We start from the raw sequence: 22,347 nt of genomic DNA, 5'->3' as shown, positions 1-22,347 counted from the left end.
CTAGAGCAATTGGATAAGCTGCCACTCCTTAAGGTGATCACCTTACATCTTTTTCGTCTCTTTTTGGGGCTTTGTATCAATCGGAAATGCTCTATATGGTCTAATTTTCAGTTTTTTGGCCAACTACACCATTTGAATTTCCAGTTTGAATTTCCAAGTTACGTAAGGATGCAGCCTGACGCTAGACAATTGCATCGTTCTTCGCCAGGTAAGTCTTGATTAGGTTCTCCAGAGAGTTTGACATTCCTTTTGACTGTTTTGAAGCCATAAGTTGACTCTATCTTAAAAATCTAGGTGTGTAATTTCTTTTCTGCTGATATGTTAGAGCATTGGATGCTCTCGTATTATGCCCACCTCGATTCCCACACGAATAGAAGTTAGGATGATTTCTCTAGCCTGGGTTAAATGTGTTAGAATAAAGATTATTTCAATTGTTCTGTAAATTCTCCAAATAGCATACTGAGATGGGATTTCCAGTGCATTTTTTTTGAAATGGTGCTCTCCGTTGTAGTAAGAACAAGATATGCCCTAGATATTACACACATTAGCTTTTGCAGAGGATCCTCCAGCAGTAATATACTGTGACATTCTTCTCATCACTATGTCTGTTAAGTTTTAAATATTTGAATTTGTAGATCAGAATGCATCAGCATCTTGTAGTCCTTTATATGTCTTTCCTTTAGTAGAACGTGGATTAGACCATTGATGATTATTGACAAAATTCATTGTAAGATGTCACACCTTCAGCATATTTGCTTCACCAACAATGCCCCATTACTAGAGGCATCAATGACTAACATCGTTGCTTCATTCAGTTCATTATAATATGACTCTATTTGGATGTATCTTGGAATACCATGATGTAGAAACTTTTATAGCGCACCTTTAAATCTTTCCCATTGAAGCAAAAAGGTTTGAGTTAAAGCCTGTGGTGTTCCAGACGTTACAGACAATAGGGCAGTTTCATGTTCACGGATTGAGGACCCCCACCCTCATATGAGGTTCTTCCTAGAGGTGTGTGATTCTTTTAAAAATTAAGGGGTGCCCAAGGAGGCAATGTGCTTGAATCCGTTTCCATATTCACTAAGGAATGGACCACACTAATGGCTAAACTCATTGCCATCCGAATCAATCACCAATTGTAATGATCTAGTAGAGAAATTTTTCATGAAATATTTCCCACCTAACAAGAAAGCAAGCTATCAGAGTGACATACATAACTCTCAATAACTTGCTGGGGAGTTTGTTAGCGAATCATGGGAAAAGTTTAAGGGACTGCTCCAAAAGTGTCTGCATAACTGATTAGGCTTGTTTACATGCGTAAAAAGAAGGTTTTAGATGCTGTTGTTACTATGTTTTAACTTTGTTTCGGACTTTTTCTCGGTCGTTTGAGTTCCAATTCATGCAAAATTCATATATGATGGTTTGTGGTTGGCTTATATTCTATTTATGACATTTTAGGACCATTTGGGAGTGGAAATTAATCAAAAGAAGCAAAAAGTCAGAAATACCAACATGGGAGGCGCCAGGCGCCTGGGAAGGCTGCAGAAAACAGTTTTTCCTCCAACTCTGCCCTTAATGAAACGCGTCTTCCAATGCGTTTTGGTGGTTCCAACCGATGCATACGTGTAGAAGAAGTGTTCCACTATCAGTTTGAGCACGATTTAGTCAGTCAAAGGAGTTGGAAATGGGTGATTCACCATCGTTTTAGGACCTACCTAACCAATTCTGCACAGCTATAAATTCCAGCAGCTTATCCACCAAATGGATCAAGCCTTGCTTCCTTCTCTTGATCATTTTTAGTGTTTCTTTGTTGCTTTCTAAGTACTTTTGAGTTGCTTTCATTAGTTGCTTTTCGTTTTTAAATCTCGAGCACTTTACATTCCTTTATTGAGCTTTGTTTTGTTTCCAATTGTACTTAGTCATTTTTCTACTTATTCAAATATATAAAAATCTAGCACTTTGCTTATTCTCTCTTTGCCTTTACTTTATTTTCAGTTAAGAGAGTTGTGTTTTTGGAGGAAAGAGCACGTGACACTCTCCCTTGCTTGAAAGAGAAGGGCGAAGCTCTCAATCCTGATAAAAACTCTCCATTAGTTAACTTTTGTTTTTCACACATGCATTCCACATTCAACCATTTTACTTGCTGTATTTTCTTCAATATGTCTTTCTAAATTCCCGTCTCTAGCCCGGTTATGGATAGTTAGCCTTTTATGTCTAAAAAGGGTTGCTAAGAAGTAGTGTTTTTACTTTCCATTCATTGCTCAACATGTTTTCCCAAAAAGTTAGGATTTAGAGAAGGCCACTGTAAGTCTTAACAAGTCAATACTGAAAAGGTTGCTTATTTGCATTGTTGAGTGGTTAAACCGAGGAGAGGAGCGCCTTAGACATAAGGGTTCCGCTTAAGTAGCCTAGACATAGGACCTTAACCCGAGGTTGCGACTATTTCCATCCTAAAACTAAGATATCTCTCATAATAGACATGTTAGGGAATATCTTAGGACTTTGAACTTGTTTAGACATAAGTTAAGTGAAAAGCGTAGTCGTTGGTTCCTAAAGTAAAATGCATATCGTCCTTAGCATATCCTTGATTCTTTGTTGGCTAACTTGAAGTAATTCGGGCTAGGTTTTATCATTATAAGTCCAAATCCCAAATCCAAAACCATTATTTGTGACCACTTCCCATTTTACAAGAATCACTCATTTCAACATTCACTATTCTTTAAAACTTTAGAGTTTGGAAATTATTTATAAGTCCTTGAGGATCGATACTTGGATACTCCATCCATTTTATATTACTCTGACAGGTGTGCGCTTGCATCTATATAATTGTTACCACGTTTAGTGCGTGCGTTCAGCATAACCCCACCAGTCAATAACGGTATTCCCAATTGCATCCAAATAGAGTCATATTATAATGGCCTGAATGAAGCAACGAGGTTAGTCATTGATGCTTTTTCTAATGGAGCATGCTGGCAAAGTAGCATGCTAAAACATTTGACATCTTGGAACGAATTTCGTCGAATAATCATCAATGGTCTGATCCACAGAAAGGCATCTAAAGGGTTACATGACGATGATGCATGGTAAGCTATAAATTCCAAGATTGAAAACTTGACGAACCTAGTGATGAGGAATATGTTAAAACATATCTCTACTGGAGCATTCTCAGTAAAAGCAAATGTGAGTAATATTCAAGGCATATCTTCTTCGTATTCTGAAAGAGAGCACCATTTTGACGAATGCCTTGGAAAACCAGCCTCAATATACTATTTGGAGAATCCATAGAACAACCGAAACAACCCCTATTCTAAAACCTTCAACCTAGGTTGGAGAAATCATCCTAACTTCAGTTGGCGTGGTAATCAAGGTGGACACAATGCTAGAACATCTAATTACCCACCTAGATTTGCAAACCAAAGTTAACCTATGGCTCAGAAATAGTCAGAAGCTACAACAAATTATCTGGAGAACTTAATTAAGGCTTACATGGCAAAGAATGATGCAAATATCAAGACTCTGGTTGCATCCTTATGCAACATGGAAATCCAAATCGAGCAATTGGCCACGGATTTGAACAATATACCATATGGAGCATTTCCAAGCAATACAGAGTTTCCAAAGAGGGACGGTAAACAGCAGTGTAAGTCTCTTACCTTGAGGAGTGGCAAGGCATTACAGCCAGCTCAGCCCAATGCTCCAGGTATCACAAGGTACAATCGAGCATGAAGTGGTTAGGTGGATGCACCCTACGCAAGAGGCGTGGCGACACATGGGATCAAAGTGTGATGAGGGTGACATATTGGAGCCGAGTTGCATGATGCAGTGGACATGAGTAATGCACATAATGAACGCTGGGTGTAGGAGGGCGTTCAGCAAGCCTCATGGCATGTAGTCGAATGGTCGCGCACAAGTAGGGCATGCACGTGCAAGACATACAGGTGGTAGGCAGAGGCAAGTTTGCATAGGTTGGTGTGACTGGGTGTTTATGCTGAACGCACGCACTAAGCGTGGTAACAATTATATAGATGCAAGCGCACACCTGTCAGAGTAATATAAAATGGATGGAGTATCCAAGTATCGATCCTCAAGGACTTCTAAATAATTTCCAAACTCTGAAGTTTTAAAGAATAGTGAATGTTGAAATGAGTGATTCTTGTAAAATGGGAAGTGGTCACAAATAATGGTTTTGGATTTGGGATTTGGACTTATAATAATAAAACCTAGCCCGATTTACTTCAAGTTAGCCAACAAAGAATCAAGGACATGCTAAGGATAATATGCATTTTACTTTAGAAACTAACGACTACGCTTCTCACTTTACTTATGTCTAAGCAAGTTCAAAGTCCTAAGACATTCCCTAATATGTCTATTATGAGATATATCTTAGTTTTAGGATGGAAATAGTCGCAACCTCGGGTTAAGGTCCTATGTCTAGGCTACTTAAGCGGAACCCTTATGTCTAAGGCGCTCCTCTCCTCGGTTTAACCACTCAACAATGCAAATAAGCAACCTTTTCAGTATTGACTTGTTAAGACTTACAGTGGCCTTCTCTAAATCCTAACTTTTTGGGAAAACATGTTGAGCAATGAATGGAAAGTAAAAACACTACTTCTTAGCAACCCTTTTTAGACATAAAAGGCTAACTATCCATAACCGGGCTAGAGACGGGAATTTAGAAAGACATATTGAAGAAAATACAGCAAGTAAAATGGTTGAATGTGGAATGCATGTGTGAAAAACAAAAGTTAACTAATGGAGAGTTTTTATCAGGATTGAGAGCTTCGCCCTTCTCTTTCAAGCAAGGGAGAGTGTCACGTGCTCTTTCCTCCAAAAACACAACTCTCTTAACTGAAAATAAAGTAAAGGCAAAGAGAGAATAAGCAAAGTGCTAGATTTTTATATATTTGAATAAGTAGAAAAATGACTAAGTACAAATGGAAACAAAACAAGCTCAATAAAAGAATGTAAAGTGCTCGGGATTTAAAAACCAAAAGTAACTAATGAAAGCAACTCAAAAGTACTTAGAAAGCAACAAAGAAACACTAAAAATGATCAAGAGAAGGAAGCAAGGCTTGATGAATTTGGTGGAGAAGTTGCTGGAATTTATAGCTGTGCAGAATTGGTTAGGTAGGTCCTAAAACGATGGTGAATCACCCATTTCCAACTCTTTTGACTGACCAAATCGTGCTCAAACTGATAGTGGAACACTTTTTCTACACGTATGCATCGGTTGGAACCACCAAAACGCATTGGAAGACGCGTTTCATTAAGGGCAAAGTTGGAAGAAAACCTGTTTTTCTGCAGGCATCCCAGGCGCCTGGCGCCTCCCATGATACTTTTTCGTCTTTTTGCTTCTTTTGATTAATTTGCACTCCCAAATGGTCCTAAAATGTCATAAATACAATATAAGCCATCCACAAACCATAGTATATGAATTTTGCATGAATTGGAACTCAAACGATCGAGAAAAATCCGAAACAAAGCTGAAACATAGTAAAAACAGCATCTAAAACCTTCTTTTTACGCATGTAAACAAGCGTAATCATGGTGCGCACCCATGCACAGGGGAGCCAGCAGGCATGTAGAGTAAGGCGCTACACACCAGGCACACGCAGGAGGCATGCGCCCAATCATGGGTGCACACGCGTGTATTTGTAGGCGTTACATGCGTGGACAAGCGCAGGCGAGCATGGAAACATGCAGACAGGCGAGATGTTGTGGGCAGACAGTGCACACAGCGCACTCTTGAGACATTGAGCGTGCTTAAATGGGAACACAAACATGGAGGGCAAAGAAATAAGTCATGAACTTGGACTTAGTCATGAATGGACTAAGTCACCCTTGGAAGTAGGTCAACATCCCTTTAGAAAATGTCCTATATTCTATTAATAGGGAGTGGTTGAGAGACTTAGGTAAGTGGGCTATAGGGCTGGAGTGCACCCGAAGTAAAAGACTAAATTTAGGATGACGAAATTTAGTGAAGCCAAATATAGTAGGTTTTTGGCAATGTAAAGGGAGAGCTTGGGGAGTGTCCAAGTATCTCATTTCATCCCATTTTATTGTGTATTCTTATTTGTAAGCTAATAGAAGTGAGGTAAGAAAAATTGAGGGCGTTGCCCCTTACACATTGTTGTGTGTGTGGGCTGTGCATATTTATGTTCTTTATGACACTATATTCCTCTGAACACATCTTCGATATGAGAAAGTGAGTTAGGCTATACTAAGGTGTCAACCTTAGGCTTCAAGGAGCGCGAAAAATTTATACTCCAAGAATTGCCTGTGACACCAGGGAACAATGTATAATTAAACAAAGATGAGGAAAGTGAATCAAGAGCAGAAATAAGTTTTGAGTCAGAATAGTTAGCAGTCACTACATCTGTAACTAAGGTCGTAGAACCCAGAAAAGTGGTGAACAGCAGTGTACATGCCATGGAACCCCAAAATGATACAGATTTAGAAGATAGTCCAACATTTGCTAGGGTAGTGAATGCTGAAGCATCTAACTCGCGGGCAACCAAGAAGCAGAAATAGCCAGAGCTGGAAAATGTGCCAGCGGAGTATAGACCAGCACCACAATACCCCAAGAAACAACAGAAAAAGAACCAAGAAGCACAATTCAGAAAGTTCTTGGATATGTTGAAGCAGTTGCATATTAATATCCCATTGGTAAAAGTGTTGTAGCAAATTCCTTGCTACGTGAGATTTTTGAAAGACATCCTTACTAAGAAGAAAAGACTTGGAGAATTTGAAACAGTGGCACTGACCATGGAAAGCAGCACGATCCTGACGAGCAAGATGCCAGAAAAGAAGATGGATCCAGGGAGTTTCACCATACTTATGTGAATAGGAGGCTACAAAATAGGGCAAGTGCTCTGTGATCTAAGGGTTGATGGCTTTGTCCATCTATCAGAAGCTGGGAAGGGGTGGAGCAAAACCCACTACAGAGACACTTCAGCTAGCAGATCGCTCTATCACACATTCTGACGGAAAAATTGAAGATGTGCCAGTACAAGTCGATAATTTTTTTATTCCCAGTTGACTTTATAGTTCTTGATTATGATGTAGATAAGGATGTCCCAATCATTTTGGGAAGGTCATTCTTAGCAAGACATTGGTAGATGCGCACAAAGGAGAAGCAACTATACAAGTCTAGGATCAAGATATCAAGTTCTCTATCTATGAACTATCTATGACTCCATGAAGTACCTCACAGAGTTTGAGGAATGTTCAATGTAAGAATACTTGATAAAGCTTATGGATGATCTGAGTTCAGATGTTTTGCAGGAGCATATAAGTAGTGGCAGGGTTGGAGCATAAGATGCCATTGTAAATGAAAACCAGGAGGTCATTATTTGGACAGTAACTCCAGCAGGGAGTGGTTATTAAAAAGGGCTTATGAATCTTTGGACCTGGGAACACGGGAGTATAAGCAATTGAAGCCGTCAATAGAGGAACCACCAGGGATAGAGCTTAAAGCGCTATCGCAACACTTGAAATATGCATATTTGGGTACCTATAAAACTCTTCTCATTATAATTGCTACTAATCTACCTGTAGAAAAAGAGAAGAAATTGTTGAATGTGTTGAGAGAGCATTAGAGAGCTATAGAATCGACTATTGCGGATATCAGAGGGATAAGCTCTAGCTTTTGCATGCACAAGATTGTGTTACAGGGAATTTAATGGAGCCACAATCCAGCTATGAAAGAAGTAGTAAAGAAGGAGATTATCAAATGGTTAGATGCTGGAATTATTTATCCCATCTCAAATAGTGAATGCGTGTCAAAGAAAGGTGGAATGACAATGGTCGAGAATGCTAAGAATGAGTTGACTCCTACAAAGAATGTAGCAAGATGGAGGATTTGTATGGATTTTGCTCTTGCAAGAGTTGGATATTGAAATCAATGACAAGAAAGGCTCAAAAAATCTTGTGGTAGATCACTTTTCAAGATTAATTAGAGCGAGGATACAAGTGTTGAAATTAAAATTAGAGGGACTTTCCCAGATGAGCAATTGTTAACAATCGCATAGGTAAATGAAGAAGAGAAAGAGTCATGGTTTGCAAACATTGCCCACTATTTAGCTTGTGGTATCAAATCAAGTGAGATGAATAAGTAGAATTTGAAGAGGTTCTTTCATGAATGAATATTTTATTTTTGGGATGACATTTTTCTCTATAGGCTATGTCAAGACCAAATTCTAAGAAAGTGCATCGCTGATGCTGAAGCATGTCATGTCCTAGCAAAATGCCATTCTGCACCTTAAGGAGTACATTTTAGAGGCCAAAGAACAGCAACTAAGGTTTTCCAAAGTGGATATTTTTGGCCAGGTATTTTCAAGGATGCTCATGAACTGGTGAAGAATTATGATGAATGTCAAAAGGTAGGCAATATATCCAAAAGATCATAAATGCCATTGACGTATATCATAGAGATGAAGCTTTTTGATGTTTGGGGAGTGGATTTTATGGATCCTTTTCTCCCATCAAATGGGCAAATGTATATATTGTTAGCAGTAGATTACATCCCAAAGTGAGAGCAAGCAATTGCTTGCTCAAGGTGGTAACCAAGTTCCTTCCCAATAACAATTTCACAAGATTTGGCACCTCAAGAGCATTCATCAGTGTTGAGGGATCTCACTTCATCAATAGAGTTGTGATCATTCTTTTAGCTAGATATAATATCAAACATAAGGTCTCTACATCTTTATCACCCATAGTCAAATGGCTAAGCTAAAATTTCGAACTAGAAAATCAAGAGTATAATAAAAAAAAGGTAGTAAGTACCAATAGGAGAGATTTGACAACCAAATTGGATGATGCTTTGTTGGCTTACCGCACAGCTTTAAAAATACCATTGGGTACTTCACCCTATAAGCTGGTATTCGGAAAGCCTTGTCACCTACCTTTGGATTTAGAGCATAAAGCCGTACGGGCAGTGAAGAAGCTTAACTTTGACTATGCTGAAGTAGGAGATGTGAGAAAGCTACAATTGCTAGAGCTTCAAGAATTTATACGGGAAGCATATGAGAATGCTAGGATCTACAGGGAGAAAACAAAGAAATGACATGATGCAAGAATTCAGCCCCAAAAAGTTTTAAAACTGATCAACAAGTGCTTCTATACAACTCTAGGTTGAAGTTGTTCCCAGATAAATTGAAATATGTTACCTCTACGAGCTTCAACCATATAATATGTTTTGATGATAACAAACTTTACTGACTAATGCTTTTAATGTTTCAAAGTGTCTATTATATAGAGCTCGGAAAAACAAATCTAACAACTCTTGGATCACTCGAATCGAAGTTCAAGCAAATAATTTATTGCCAAAACAAGTTTGGGAAGAAAAAATACATGTGGTAGGTGATATGGACAGTCCAACCAATTAGAAACCGACATGCGGCAAATGACATGGCAATTCGCTAATGTGGGAGAATGGTATGGTAGGTGATATGGCAGGTGATGTGGCATCTAATAGTCAAATTATGCCAACATGGCAGTGATGTGGCAGAGCCGTGATGTCAGCAATTTGGTGACATGGTAGATGACGTGTAGGAATCCAGTGGTGCCATGTGGAACATTCAAATAAATGCATGAATTATTGATTTTTAATTTTTTGTCCATTTTCACAAATTCCTCTCAATCTCCATAATTTCTCAATCTCCACCCATTTCTCTAAAATTTAATTATCCATTTTTCCTTTTCTTTCTTCTTAATCTTAACTGTTCATCCAATTTTGCTCTAAATCTAATGGCCAAGATTCATCTTCCAAACTCTATTTAAAGCCACCAAACTATTCATTCTCTGGACCAACTTATCAAGCTAAACTAGCTTTCTCCTGTTCAATTTTTGCTCTCAAAATCTTTAAATTCTTATTCTCTCATTGATTTTTGTTATTGTGAGAGATACATTAGAGTGGGAGCTTAGTTACGTATTTGAGCAATATTCTATAATTCACCTTTGTGAGGTATTTTATTTGTATTGTTTTTTCTTACTTCATTTGGAATTTTGTATTAAAGTGTGGGTGCACCTTAGGATTGTGAGAGTGGTTTGATCTTAACTAGTGAAAAGAATTGTTGTGGTCTGATCTTGAACCAGTGAAAAAGATCGTGTAGGTTGGGTCCTGAACTTGTAAAATGATCGTTAGGGGGTTTACTCTTGAGCTTGCAAAAAGAGTGGTTGCTCGATGTAAAGCCCCAAGATTTCATATAAACATCCTAGGCAACGCTAAATAATTCTTCTGGCTAACCTTAACTCTAAACACGAGATAAGCAACTCCCTGGAAAAATAATTTAGATGAAATAAAGCTTCAACTCCCATACGTTCTATCAGAAATATAAATGTCATAAACTATCAGGAGTTAACCCTGTGGGCAATTTAAAAAAAAGACAACAACATCTCATATTCGCCTCAGTGGCAAAAATTCTTAAATAAATAAAAACAACCGTGCACCTAAACTCCAATGACAACAACGACGCGTTTATCAGCAACATCCATAACAATTAAAGTAGTTCTAAAGAATACAAAATTTCCTTCGCGGTTCACACCTAGTAATAACATAAATCTCAAGGCTACTCGTACCCAACGACCCTTCCCTCTAACCTCACTAACTAAGCTAGTGATCCTTCATCGGTCAAGCCCTCTCCACGTCATCACCACGGTCGACCCCGTTCACACCTGAAAACATATAAGGGTACAAAGGGGGGGTGAGTACATAGGGTACTCCGTAAGTAGCACTTCCTAACTAACACAAAAATCATGCTCACAGTCACGGCATATAAGATAAAACGATAGCAAGGCAATTAAACAGACAGCGAGAGATAGCGAACAATGACTTGACATTTACATACAACAACCATGCGTCGGAACTACCAAGACTACAACCAATGATTCACTAGCCCTTGTCCACAGTACTAAACCTCTCTCTACATCCCCCCTGTGTTACACCTCGTTTAACTTCTCGAGGCATGACGGCTCTTGACATTTATTCCCAAGATACCGCCCACCCCTCCTTTTACAGTACTTGATGTTCGACCTTGCCATTTATTCCCAGGCCTAGCACCACTACTTCGCAAGCACCACTCTACTTTAGTCCTTCAAGCCTAACTTCTCGAGTCGCATTGACCCTTGACATTTATCCCCAAGGCCTCAATACTCCTCTACAGAAACTTGATGTTCGGCCTTGCCATTTATTCCCAAGGCCTGAACTGTGCACCGGTCCTTGCCGTTTATCCCCAAGGTACCGATGACTTTCCAGCGTATTGGTCCTTGGCATTTATCCCCAAGACCCCAATACTCATTTACAGAAATTTGACGTTCGGCCTTGTCATTTATTCCCAAGGCCACTACTCAAGGCTTTGAACCTTCAAGCGATTTATATGCATTTTCAGATCAGAACACCCATAGTTAACGGACTGCCAACCCGTCCCTTCACCCTTCACCCTTCACCACTTCACAACCCTCCCATGACCACCTACATGTAAATTTCCCACATTCCAAGTCACTGCACAGTTCACAAGCATGTTTTTTCTTGTAATAAACAAGACACACCCAACAGCTCACAACTAAGACAATATAAACTAAATTATCAGTTTAACAACGCGAGCATTTCATTTACAACATATTTACAAAACGTCATAAGCCAGTTACTTCTAACCACAACAATTCAGAATTTACTAGTCACCTACAACAACAAGAACATAAGGCATGTTTCCTCATAAGTGTTCAATATTAAAAAGACGGCATCAAAATCACTAGAAGTTCACAAATCAAAACTAACAATCCCTACATGCTCAATTAAATTATTTTAGCTAAAAATCAGCATCAAAACATTCCGTTAACGCTAAATAACGCACGCACTCGCCCCCTGGTACTACTTACACAACCACGTCTTCAAGTTTGCGTCGATCTCACACCTAAGCACCAAAAACAGAAAAAAAAAACAGCAATTTAAATTTACTGTTCAGCCTTCGAAAAACGTCTCTACGAGGGTTCAAAGGGCTCATTACCGCAAAACGACTTCGTGTAGGTGTGGGTAAATTAGATCTAGCTTGCAAAGGTGTGGGTAGCGTAAATCGGGCTTCGAACGGATGAAAATAATCGCCGAACACCACCAAAACACTGCTGTCCACGTTTTTGCAGCAGTGAAAAGTGCCCAAAACGACCTCCAACGACTTCGTTTTGATGCCCGTTACTACAAAACAACTTCGCTTAGGTGTGGGTATTCCAAATCGGTTTCGTTTGGATGTGGGTAAGCCAAATCTAACTTCGAATAAATGTGGGTCAAAGAAAAATTACCGGGTTCCACGGATCTAAGCTATTCCAGGTTGTTAGGCTCGTTGGATCGGAGAAGGGACGCCGCGAAAACAGCCACACGTAACGATGCCGCCTGCAGCAGTCCGAACGTCACGCGCCGCCGCTGCCCGTCGCACGTCGCCGCCGTCTGCCGCTGCCCAACGCCACACGCCGCCGCAGCCCGTCGCACACCGCTGCTGCCCGTCGCGCGCTGCCGCCGTCTGCCACTGCCTAACGCCGCGCTGCTGCTGCCCGACGCCGCACCTACTGCTGCCGACGCTCGCGCCTGCTGCTGTCCCATCGTCGGTACTGCTTCGTCGAAGAAAGAATTTTGGATGGGGGCTGGCGGCTCCAACGAAAGGGGAGGGTGAAAGAAGATGAGGAAGGAGGACAAGATGGGCAAGGATTGTTTTGTTTTAAAATCCCCTTTTCCTTTTGTTTTGCAACATAGACCCACTTAGGCTAGTTTCTTTTGTTTAAGGCCCATTTACCCAATCACACCCGTTAACAAAACCAATAATAATTTCGTAGTTGATCCAATGGCCCAGAGCAAGTGTCACATAGCGGAATCCATAAAAAAAACGTAACTTAATAAATACTACACGCTACTAACTCACCACTAAATTTGTAACAACACACACTAGCCGAGATGCCACACTAAAATTAAATAAAGATCACTGGTGAAACAAATAAAATAAAAATGAAATAAATAAATAAATCAATAACTAAAATCCATTTTGTTATAAAATTCCCCGGAACTCGGGGCAAGCTAACCTGAGTAACGCGGGGCGTTACACTCGGTTTAGTTCTCACATGCAGAGAAAAGAGTGGTTACCCAAGGAGTTTTATGGAATGGAGTAGGATTTCAGAACCACTATAAAATTTCCAAGTTTTATCTCTCTCTACTCTTTAATTTTTACCTTTCAATTTCGTTTGATTTTTTTTTTTTTTTTGTTATTCTTGAACTTTTATTTTAATTATATTTTTTTATCATGTTTCATGTAATTTTGCTTAGTTTAATTTTGTTTTTGTCTAATTTCTTGTAGTCTTATCATGGGTAAAGAATCCATAAGGTGAAGGAAATCTGGCAAAATTTATGAGGTTGGGACGTTTGCATGGACAGGTATAGAGGAGAATTAAAAGCAAGTAAACTTTTGGCAGAAACAAGGAAGGTGGGAGCATTAATCTCCCTGATGAGGAACGTGGTCATCATGCGTGCATTCGCAAGAAAGAAGGTTGTTGCATCATTGAGGCGTGGGGGTGGGAATAAATGCAAAAGAATATATCAAAAAAAGGAAAAGAAAGATGGAAAGGGAAATTTGAGTAAAACTTTTGTGGGGAAATTTAAAACAAAACTGTGGGGTGACGTGGCGGTATCCTTCTATTTAAGCCCCTGCCATTTTTCTGTCACAGACCCTCCTCTACGAATCCTAATACCTTCGAAAAATGTCTCGCATCAAGCAAAAGGCTAACCACAACTGAGCCTTGGAGGTTCAGTTATCTAAAACTGACCAATAGGTGGGTGAGTTCACCGACACTACATAAATGTCACGTCCAACAATTCGTCTGGTTCGCAAAGTTCCTTGCATGTCGATCTGACGAGCTTCGAACAGGGTCTTCATGACTATGTTGTTCAGGAGCAAGAACTCCCACGGCCGCCACAGCCAACCAAGAGGAAGAGACCGCGATCGTGCCACCCACCTCATCCCCTATTAAATCATCCACCACGACACCCCTACCAACCTTCTCTGAGTGCCTCCAGCCCTCACCACACATAGCTTACCGACTCAAGAACTCTCCTTTGCTACCCAAGACACTGTATCGCCTTGCCTTACTGTAACTCTTATGTCAATCCAATAAGCCCTAGTGCAGGATGCTCTAGCATTTGTGTGCGAGCCTACTAATGAAGCACATCTAGTTCTTAAGGAGATAGCTTCCACTAACCAGGTGAAAAGGCAAACGCATCTGGTCCGATGTCTCGCACGAGGATTAAAAAATGCAGTCCTGAACTTCTCACATCCCTCAGTCAGAGTAAGAAGGTGAAGACGTCCAGTGCCAAAAAGCATCCACGCGTTATTCTACTACCGTCATAACTTGGTGATAACAAGGGGAAGAAGCCCCTTAAGTCTGTAAAAACTATTTCCTCATTTGAGAGGAAACAACAATCCTCTTCTACTTCTGTTTTGCAGGCTCCAACATCATCTGCCCTTAGAAAGTAGCTCAATGTGGTGCTCCTTCATGAGGCCACCTTCTGTCGTTTTTGTAGATTATGAGGCAGAGGAGAACTTCAAGAAAATCTGGAAGAGAGAGTTCTTTCTGGAAAAAGGGTTTCGCCCATTCAAAATCCCTCCCTTTATGCGAGAGGTCGCTCAGAAACACGGGTGGGAGCACTTTTACGAGTCGCCTATCCCAGTGCTAACAGGGATGGTATGGGAATTCTATGCAAACTTCGATCCTAATAACTTGAAGTGCACAGTAGTAAGGGGGATGAAAATCGATTTGTCGCCAGAGCGCACTAGCAAGACGTGGAGGTTGCCAAAAAGGCCAAAGGCGTTGTTCGATGAACAGGTGCACACCCCACGCTGCAACAATTGGAACATGCTCTCTGAGTGGTGGGCATAAAAGAGGCTACTTGGATGGTCATGCCCTAGGGGACTTGTTCTTTGATGTTGGCATTTCTAACCCATGAAGCGAATGTATGGCTTTATTTTCTTAAAGGCAGGATTATGCCGATAACCCACGACTCATCAGTCACCAAAGAGAGGATGATGCTGCTAGCCTGCTTGTTAGAGGGCAAATCGATTGATGTCGGGAAAATCATCAACCGTGACATCATTACGTGTGCATCAAAGAAGACTGATCGACTTTTCTTTCCAAGCCTGATCACCAAGCTCTGTTTATGCTGAGACAACTCTATGCTGAATGACGAAGAGCTTCTGAAGGACAAGTTATCAGTGATTGACAAGCTTTGCTAGAGCGTCTGATGCTCCCCGTACTTTATCGCTGAGGAGTAACTCCCTTAGGAGCCATTAATGAAATGTTGAAGCAGCTCACCAGGCTTGAGGGAGCCCGCTCTAACTTCACGAAATATTTCAAAAAGAGAAAGGATGAGCTCCCGGCCACATTGAACCACCTGGTAAGAAAGTCTACCTCAACATCATCCACACTCCACCCTGCCTATAGCGATGAAGAATCTGTTGGAGGAGAGTAGTTAGTCTAAAGAGGAAGACCAGCTAGTTGGCAACTCTTCAGTGGGAGAAGAGAGCGAAGAAGAAAGCTCTATTTGACCGCAAGAGAAAGTCCCTTTCCTTTTGCCCTTATGAATTTGACACCTCCCCAGGATGTTTTGCATTTCCTTTTTTTTTTTTTTTTTTACTTTATGCCATTTTAAATTCCTTGCATTTAACTTCTGTAGTTAGATTAGCTATGTCACCGCACAAGAGAAAAGACTAAAAATTTGAAATGAAAGTTGAATATTTCTGCTAGTCTTTTGCTCTGTGCATCTTGTCTCTGCCCTTGCTTTGTTTAGTAGTAGTAATGCCAGCGCAGGTGCAGTTCTGAAATTCTGTCTATTCTAGGGTAATTAATTGCGGATAACAAATGATTTTCCCTCTCTAGTTTAGGTTTTAGTACCAATGCCCCAGCATCGCCTTGTTAGTACTAGTCATAAATCACGTGCACTTAGTTGATAATTCCCAATAGCTCACCTCTTGTTAAGAAACCCTTGAGACTTGGATCTAAGAACCTTGTTAACGAACAACACTTATAGAACTCAATCTCAAAAACCCCAAAAACAAGTATGGAATCGACCCAAGGAAAAGTTTAAGAACAGATTACCTTGATATATATCAAGAGTAGAGAAAACTCGTTTCTAAACTCGTGATTCTAATCACTCCACAAGAGGTATGATCAACACCGCTTGAATGATTCTAACATACAAATTCTAAAGACATGAGAAATTGCACAAGAAATGGGAGATAAAGCTCTCAACCAAGCTAATGAGAAAACTCACTTTTCATTAAACTTCAAATTGTGTTTACAACCAGACATCTCAAGGCTATATATAGTCATCCTAGCAAGCCATATGAAAGGTTTTACGAAAATGGAAAGACTCATAACTTACAAGAGAAAAGACATGTAAATGTAAAGACATAACCTACCAGAAATGAAAAGGCTTGCAAATAAAAAATCATAACTTAGAAGCAAATGAAAATGTTAAGAACATGGAAATCCAACCAAAATAAGTGCAATCCCGTCCATAATGAGGGATGAGAGTGTTTGACTTGGTTTTGAATTGAGTGAGTTGACTTTGACTTATCTTGATGGAGTTGACTTTAATATTGACCAAGTAGACTTTGACTTGTCTTAAAAACAACTTAAAATTGCATAACTTGCACCAAATTTCCGAGCTCTTGATCTTGTAATCGGTCCATGAGACATGACAAAGGGAGCTCCTTAGTCTATATCACCTCTCCAAGTCCGGACCCGACTTTAGTATTTCCCTCAGAAGGAAGAAAACTTACATTGTGTCCACGGGATGAACCCCTCCTTATATAGGCCCAAAACAATCCATTTAAAATTTAGATCGTGTAATCTTTGCTTTTAAATCAAAAATCAAATTTAGATTCTATTTTAAAATTCCAAACCTTAAGCGAAGAGAAATCAATTTGAATTTCAATCTTCAAATCACATATATATTTTTTAATATTTCTTTTTCTATTTTTAAAATCTTTTTTCGGTATATTTCAAATTTTGAAAATCTCGTAATCTTAACCAAAAATCAAATTGAAATTGAAATTTCAAATCCCATGATTATTCTAAATTTTTTTCTACTTTTTAATGAAAGACATAAATATTTTTTCTTCAATTTATTTTTTAAAAAATTAAAATTTGACTGGACCAAATACCGAAACCTGCAATAATAAATGACGTGTCCTTGAATTAGCAGTTTCAAAATATATGGTCCTTGATGAGTTGGCCGTAATTGATCTCGTGCCCTCACATCATGCAATATACAAGCATGACTCTGTACCGTTTAATGGTGGAGTCATGTGCCGTAGGCATGATTCTATTCTTGATGATGTATAGCCACTAGCCAGATTGAGGCAATATCTAGTGGAAGTAGAGTGTGAGCTCCAAGCCTTTATACCATCCTTAAAAGAACCTGGCTTGGCTACAAATGTAAAGACTTCAACCATTGTATTTCCATATTTCAACTCGGACATTTTCGGGATGTCCCTAGTAACCAACGATCGACTCCTTTCATCCTCGAGGTACCATATTGTGTGTTTATCTCTTTTGATTAAATTAAATGGTCTTCCCTTAAACTTGTTACACGAAGGACAGTCGATCAAAAGAACGAAAATCAGAGAGTTGATTCTACACCAAACCAATCTGAAAATTCTAGAAATGATGTTGAAAATCCATCTTCTATTCCTATTATTGATGTTGAAAGGTCGAATAACCTCTCTTCTATTTCTAAGGTTTAAAATACCTTGCCTATTATTTTTTATATCCCAATGTTCCTATTTTTTATAGAAAAGGGAAGGTACTCAAAATTGCACTAAATATTTCATAGCAAATTATATATTACATGAAAACTTGTCAAATGTTCATAAGATTTTAATTACCTTTATAATAGTTCCGAGGTATATACAAGATGATACAAATTGGAACCATAAGTTATGGTACTTGAGAAGTAACAAACCTTACAAAAAGATAAGAAGATAAAAAGGTACACTAGGATGTTTAATTACTAATAAAGTGTAATGTCCATGGTAGTGTTAGAAAGATGTTTAGACTGGTAGTTAAAAACTTTACCCAAACTTATCAGATTTATTATTAGGAGTTGTTTGCCCTTGTTAAGATTAACTACGTCATAGTTCTCTTATCTCTTGCAACTAAACTAGATTGGCCACCAGATCTAAAAAAATGATTTTCTCAATGGTGATTTTAAAGAAAAATAAGTTTATGAGTCTACCACCAAGATTCCAAATGGAGCTTAAAATAGTAAAGTTTGCGTATTAAAGAAATTATGGTCTCAAATAGTCTCCAAAAACTTGGTTTGAACCATTTGTATTTTACTAGTTATGGATGCCTTCAAAGTCAAGCATACCATAACTTAACATTCTAAGAATAACAAAACTGCAATCTCATGATGAGTTTGATAACCATTTCGTCTTTTGTTTTTGGATTTTTGTTTTTTGTTTTTCAAAAACAGAGTTGTCTGATAACCAATTAAATTTTTTGTTTTTTATTTTTCAAAAACCATTTTGAAATTCTTTGTAAATTTAAAAAAAAAAAAAGAAAAAAGAAAGTAGTTATGAAAAACAGGTTTTTGTTTTTCAAAATCTATTTTTTCCTCTGATATTCAACTTTTTTTTATCATATTTATTTCTAAAAAATTTATTTTTCACTCTAAATTTTTTTTATTTCTAAATTTCTCTTTACAAACTTTATTTTTTTCTGTCTAAAATTTTCATATTTTGAATATTTATTATTATTTGTCTCTCTTCAAATTTGTCTGTATTTTTGTTTTTTTTTCTAACAGACCAATTTCATTTCTCTCTTTAAAAATTTAATATTTTTCCTAACTTCTCACTAAAATTTCATATTTTAAAAATTATATTTTATTTTCTCGTTCAATTTTCTTTCACGGTAACTTTTATTTATTTCTGTATTTATTTATTTTCTATAAAAATTATATTTTGAATCTTATTTTTATTTCTAAATTTGTTTTCATGGTAATTTTTCTCTTTCTTTATAATTTCTTTTTTTTTTCTTTAACATATTTTTTCTTCTAGACTTTATTTTTTTCTCCAAAATTTTTCTCTTTTTGTCTTTAACTTTTTTTTCTCCTAAATATTTTTATTTATCTTCCAAGTTCGTGGATATCGAGGTTCCACAAGCGGTACCTGATACTGTATTTGAAGCAGTTGCTCAAATTAACTGATTTATGTATAGGATTCCATTCGCCCCATGGTTGGAAACTAATGATTGGTTCTGTCTACAAAGATTTTGGATTTTCTCATAACGATGAAATTATATCCGGTCTTGTTTCCACTTTTCCAGTCATTCTTGACACAATTTTTAAATATTGGATCTTCCCTTATTTAAATCGTGTATCTCCGTCACTTGTAGTGATTTATCATTCAATGAATGACTGAAAAATCTAATGTTTGTTACTTTGTACATAAGTAAAACATTAAAAATTTTAGGGGATTTGTAATGGGTAGCATATAAGTTTTCTATATTTAACAAAATAGCATGCCTTTTTGATATTTTCAGATATAGCATTTTTTTTTTTAAATTCTGATTTTAAAATTTTCAGTATTCCCAAATTACCCTTTTTAGTTATCGCTTCGTTATTATATATCAAATATATATCACATATATATCAGGAGTATATCTGACAACATTAGTATATCAGAAGTAAATCAATAGTATATCAAAAGTCAATCAGTTCTATATCAGTTGTAAAATAGTAAATCACTATTTTACATGCTTTAACCCTTTGTCTTGTATTTTTTTGATCAATTAGAAATTAGTAGGTATTGGCATGCATGAAAAATGAGAAAAAAAATTTGATACTTATTGAAAATGAGAAAGAAAACTTGAAAGGAACGTGAATGTGAACGTCAATGGTGATTTTCGAAATTACTGTGAATGAGAAATCAATTAGAAATTAGAGGTAAATAGAAACTTAGGGTTTTTTGTATATCAATAATATATCACTGATATATCAAGTATACATTGTACATATATCAATAGTACAATTAAGTTTTATTTAAAGTTTTAAAGATCAAAATGGAAGCAGCAAAAATGTCATTCTTAAAAGGTTTAAATATCATTCTTGGGTAGCAACATCAACATCAAATCAGCAGCAAAGTCCTTCAACCAAAAACTTAAAGGTTTAAACATCAAAACGAACCAGTAGCATAAACCAAAAGTAGACTAACAATGTCATTCTTAAAATTCTATAAAAGAAGAAGCATAAGTTCCAACAGTCTAGAAAAGCGTAAGTTTCATTCTTGTATAATCTTTAGGTAAAAGCTTGAGACATCAAGTTCTTGGTGATTGTCGTGTTTTCGGAGATACTATCTTTGAAGCTTTCCGTTTTTCCAAATACAACACTTTTGGCGTTGGTTTATGTTGTCTTTTGGGACGAACGACATCAACATTTTCGACGATGTTTTTTTATTTCATTTTTCGTGTTTGTACCATTGCTTTTATCTGGAAAAAAAATTATTTCATATATTAGTATATCATAAAACATATATTAGAGGTAATATGTTTGAAATAATTGGTAGATATCATAGTTATATAAGAAGTAAATCAATTTTATATCATATGTATATCAAACATATATCACTTATATATCAAGAATATATATGTTAATCATAGTTATATCAGAAGTAAATCAATAGTATATAAGAGTCAATCAGTTTTATATCACATATAGTAGTAGATATCATAGTTATATCAGAAGTAAATCAATTTCATATCAAATATATGAAACATATATCACATATATATCAGGAGTATATCTGTCAATCATAGTTATATCATAAGTAAATCAATAGTATATCAGAAGTCAATCAATTCTATGTCACCTATAGTAGTAGATATCATAGTTATATCAGAAGTAAATCAATTTCATACCATATGTATATCAAACATATATCACATATATATTAGAAGTATATCTGTCAATCACTAGTATATCAGAAGTCAATCAGAAGTAATTTATTGTTGGTTCGGGCCTGTAGGGTATATTTGTAATTTATAACGTGGGCCTCCGGTTTTTTGCCAAAAAAATGCTATATTTGAAAATCTCAAACCTTATTGCTATTTTGCTTATTTTCCTAATTTTTTTTGTCATATCTCAAGTTGCCCCAAAATTTTATTCCTTCTACCCATCCAAAAGGATGCCTCCTATATTCGAGTAACATTATTCTCTATTTTCATGTCTCTACATTATGGGGAAGATAAAAATTTATGTAAGGTCGGGTCCCAAAAATAGAAAATGCATGTCCTGACTCCATCCCCGTCCCGATTCCATTTTTTAAATAATTAGTATATTTTTATTACACTTTTTTTATACTTAAATTCTAAAAATAATTAAAAACAATTATAAAACCAATAATTTTTTTCAAGAACATCTCTCGGACTCAAGAACGAGGTGGAGACGGAGACTAAAAATTTTCACGAGCCCGATAATAGAGAGAGCATCCTCACTCGCACCCACACCATTGTCATTTCTACTCTATATAAAATTTTCTCTCTCTAATATGTATTTTTAATTTTCTAAATTTTTAAAAACAAAAAATTAAAAATGGTTACCAAACATGTTTTGGTTTTTTGTTTTTAAACAAAAAATGGTTCTCAAACATATATGGTTTTTGTTTTTTAAAAACAGAAAACCAAAAACCAAAAACTAAAAACAACAAAACCCAAAAACCAAAAACTATCAAACGGGCCCTTAATAATTTATATCAAATATATCATCGAATAATGATGAAGTAGGTTTTGTTGATCTTAAGAAACAAAATGCAAGTGGATTTCATATTAAAGTGTTCAAAAACTTAAAGTACTGGAGTTAGCAAGATCTAAGAAAATGTTTACTTGGCTGCAGGGGAGAAAAAACTCCAATCAAATCTAATTTGAAATTAGAAGCTACGAGACTTATGAAAAGATTAATCTGTTTGTTTCACATGCACTAAGATGTTGCATTTGCGGTGAGTATGATGAGTCAATTCATCTCAACGGGATCTATTCATTTTGAAATTGTGTATATAATGTTGAGATATTTGAAAGTAAGAAACATAATCATCTTTTACGTTTATATTGAGGCAAATTGAGTAGAAAGCACTACTGATAGAAGATTTATTTTTGGCTGTTGTTTGTTGGATGGAACTTAGTTACATGACGAATTAAAAAAATAAAATGTAGTAGTTAGGATAGCGTTGAAGTGGAATTTAGAACTTTGGCCCATAGAATATGTGAACGTATATGGATTAAAAATATACCTGAATAATTGATGTTCTCTTAGAA

At 37.0% G+C, this 22,347-nt stretch overlaps 1 long non-coding RNA gene across 1 annotated transcript; it reads right to left on the bottom strand.

Annotated features, from left to right (window-relative positions):
* Positions 1–10,420: 10,420 nt before the first annotated feature.
* On the bottom strand, positions 10,421–12,660 carry LOC148209043 (uncharacterized). Its single transcript, XR_015787382.1, has 4 exons — positions 12,298–12,660; positions 12,009–12,193; positions 11,881–11,915; positions 10,421–10,677 (listed from the first exon to the last, which is right to left on the bottom strand). It is a non-coding gene; the product is annotated as an uncharacterized LOC148209043 (long non-coding RNA).
* Positions 12,661–22,347: the final 9,687 nt, after the last annotated feature.

The sequence above is a fragment of the Momordica charantia genome (genome assembly GCF_013281855.1).
Source record: "Momordica charantia cultivar OHB3-1 chromosome 9 unlocalized genomic scaffold, Mcharantia_2.0 BLBB01000009.1, whole genome shotgun sequence".
NCBI classification, from domain to species: Eukaryota; Viridiplantae; Streptophyta; class Magnoliopsida; order Cucurbitales; family Cucurbitaceae; genus Momordica; species Momordica charantia.
This window is presented reverse-complemented; position numbering and strand designations above follow the sequence as displayed.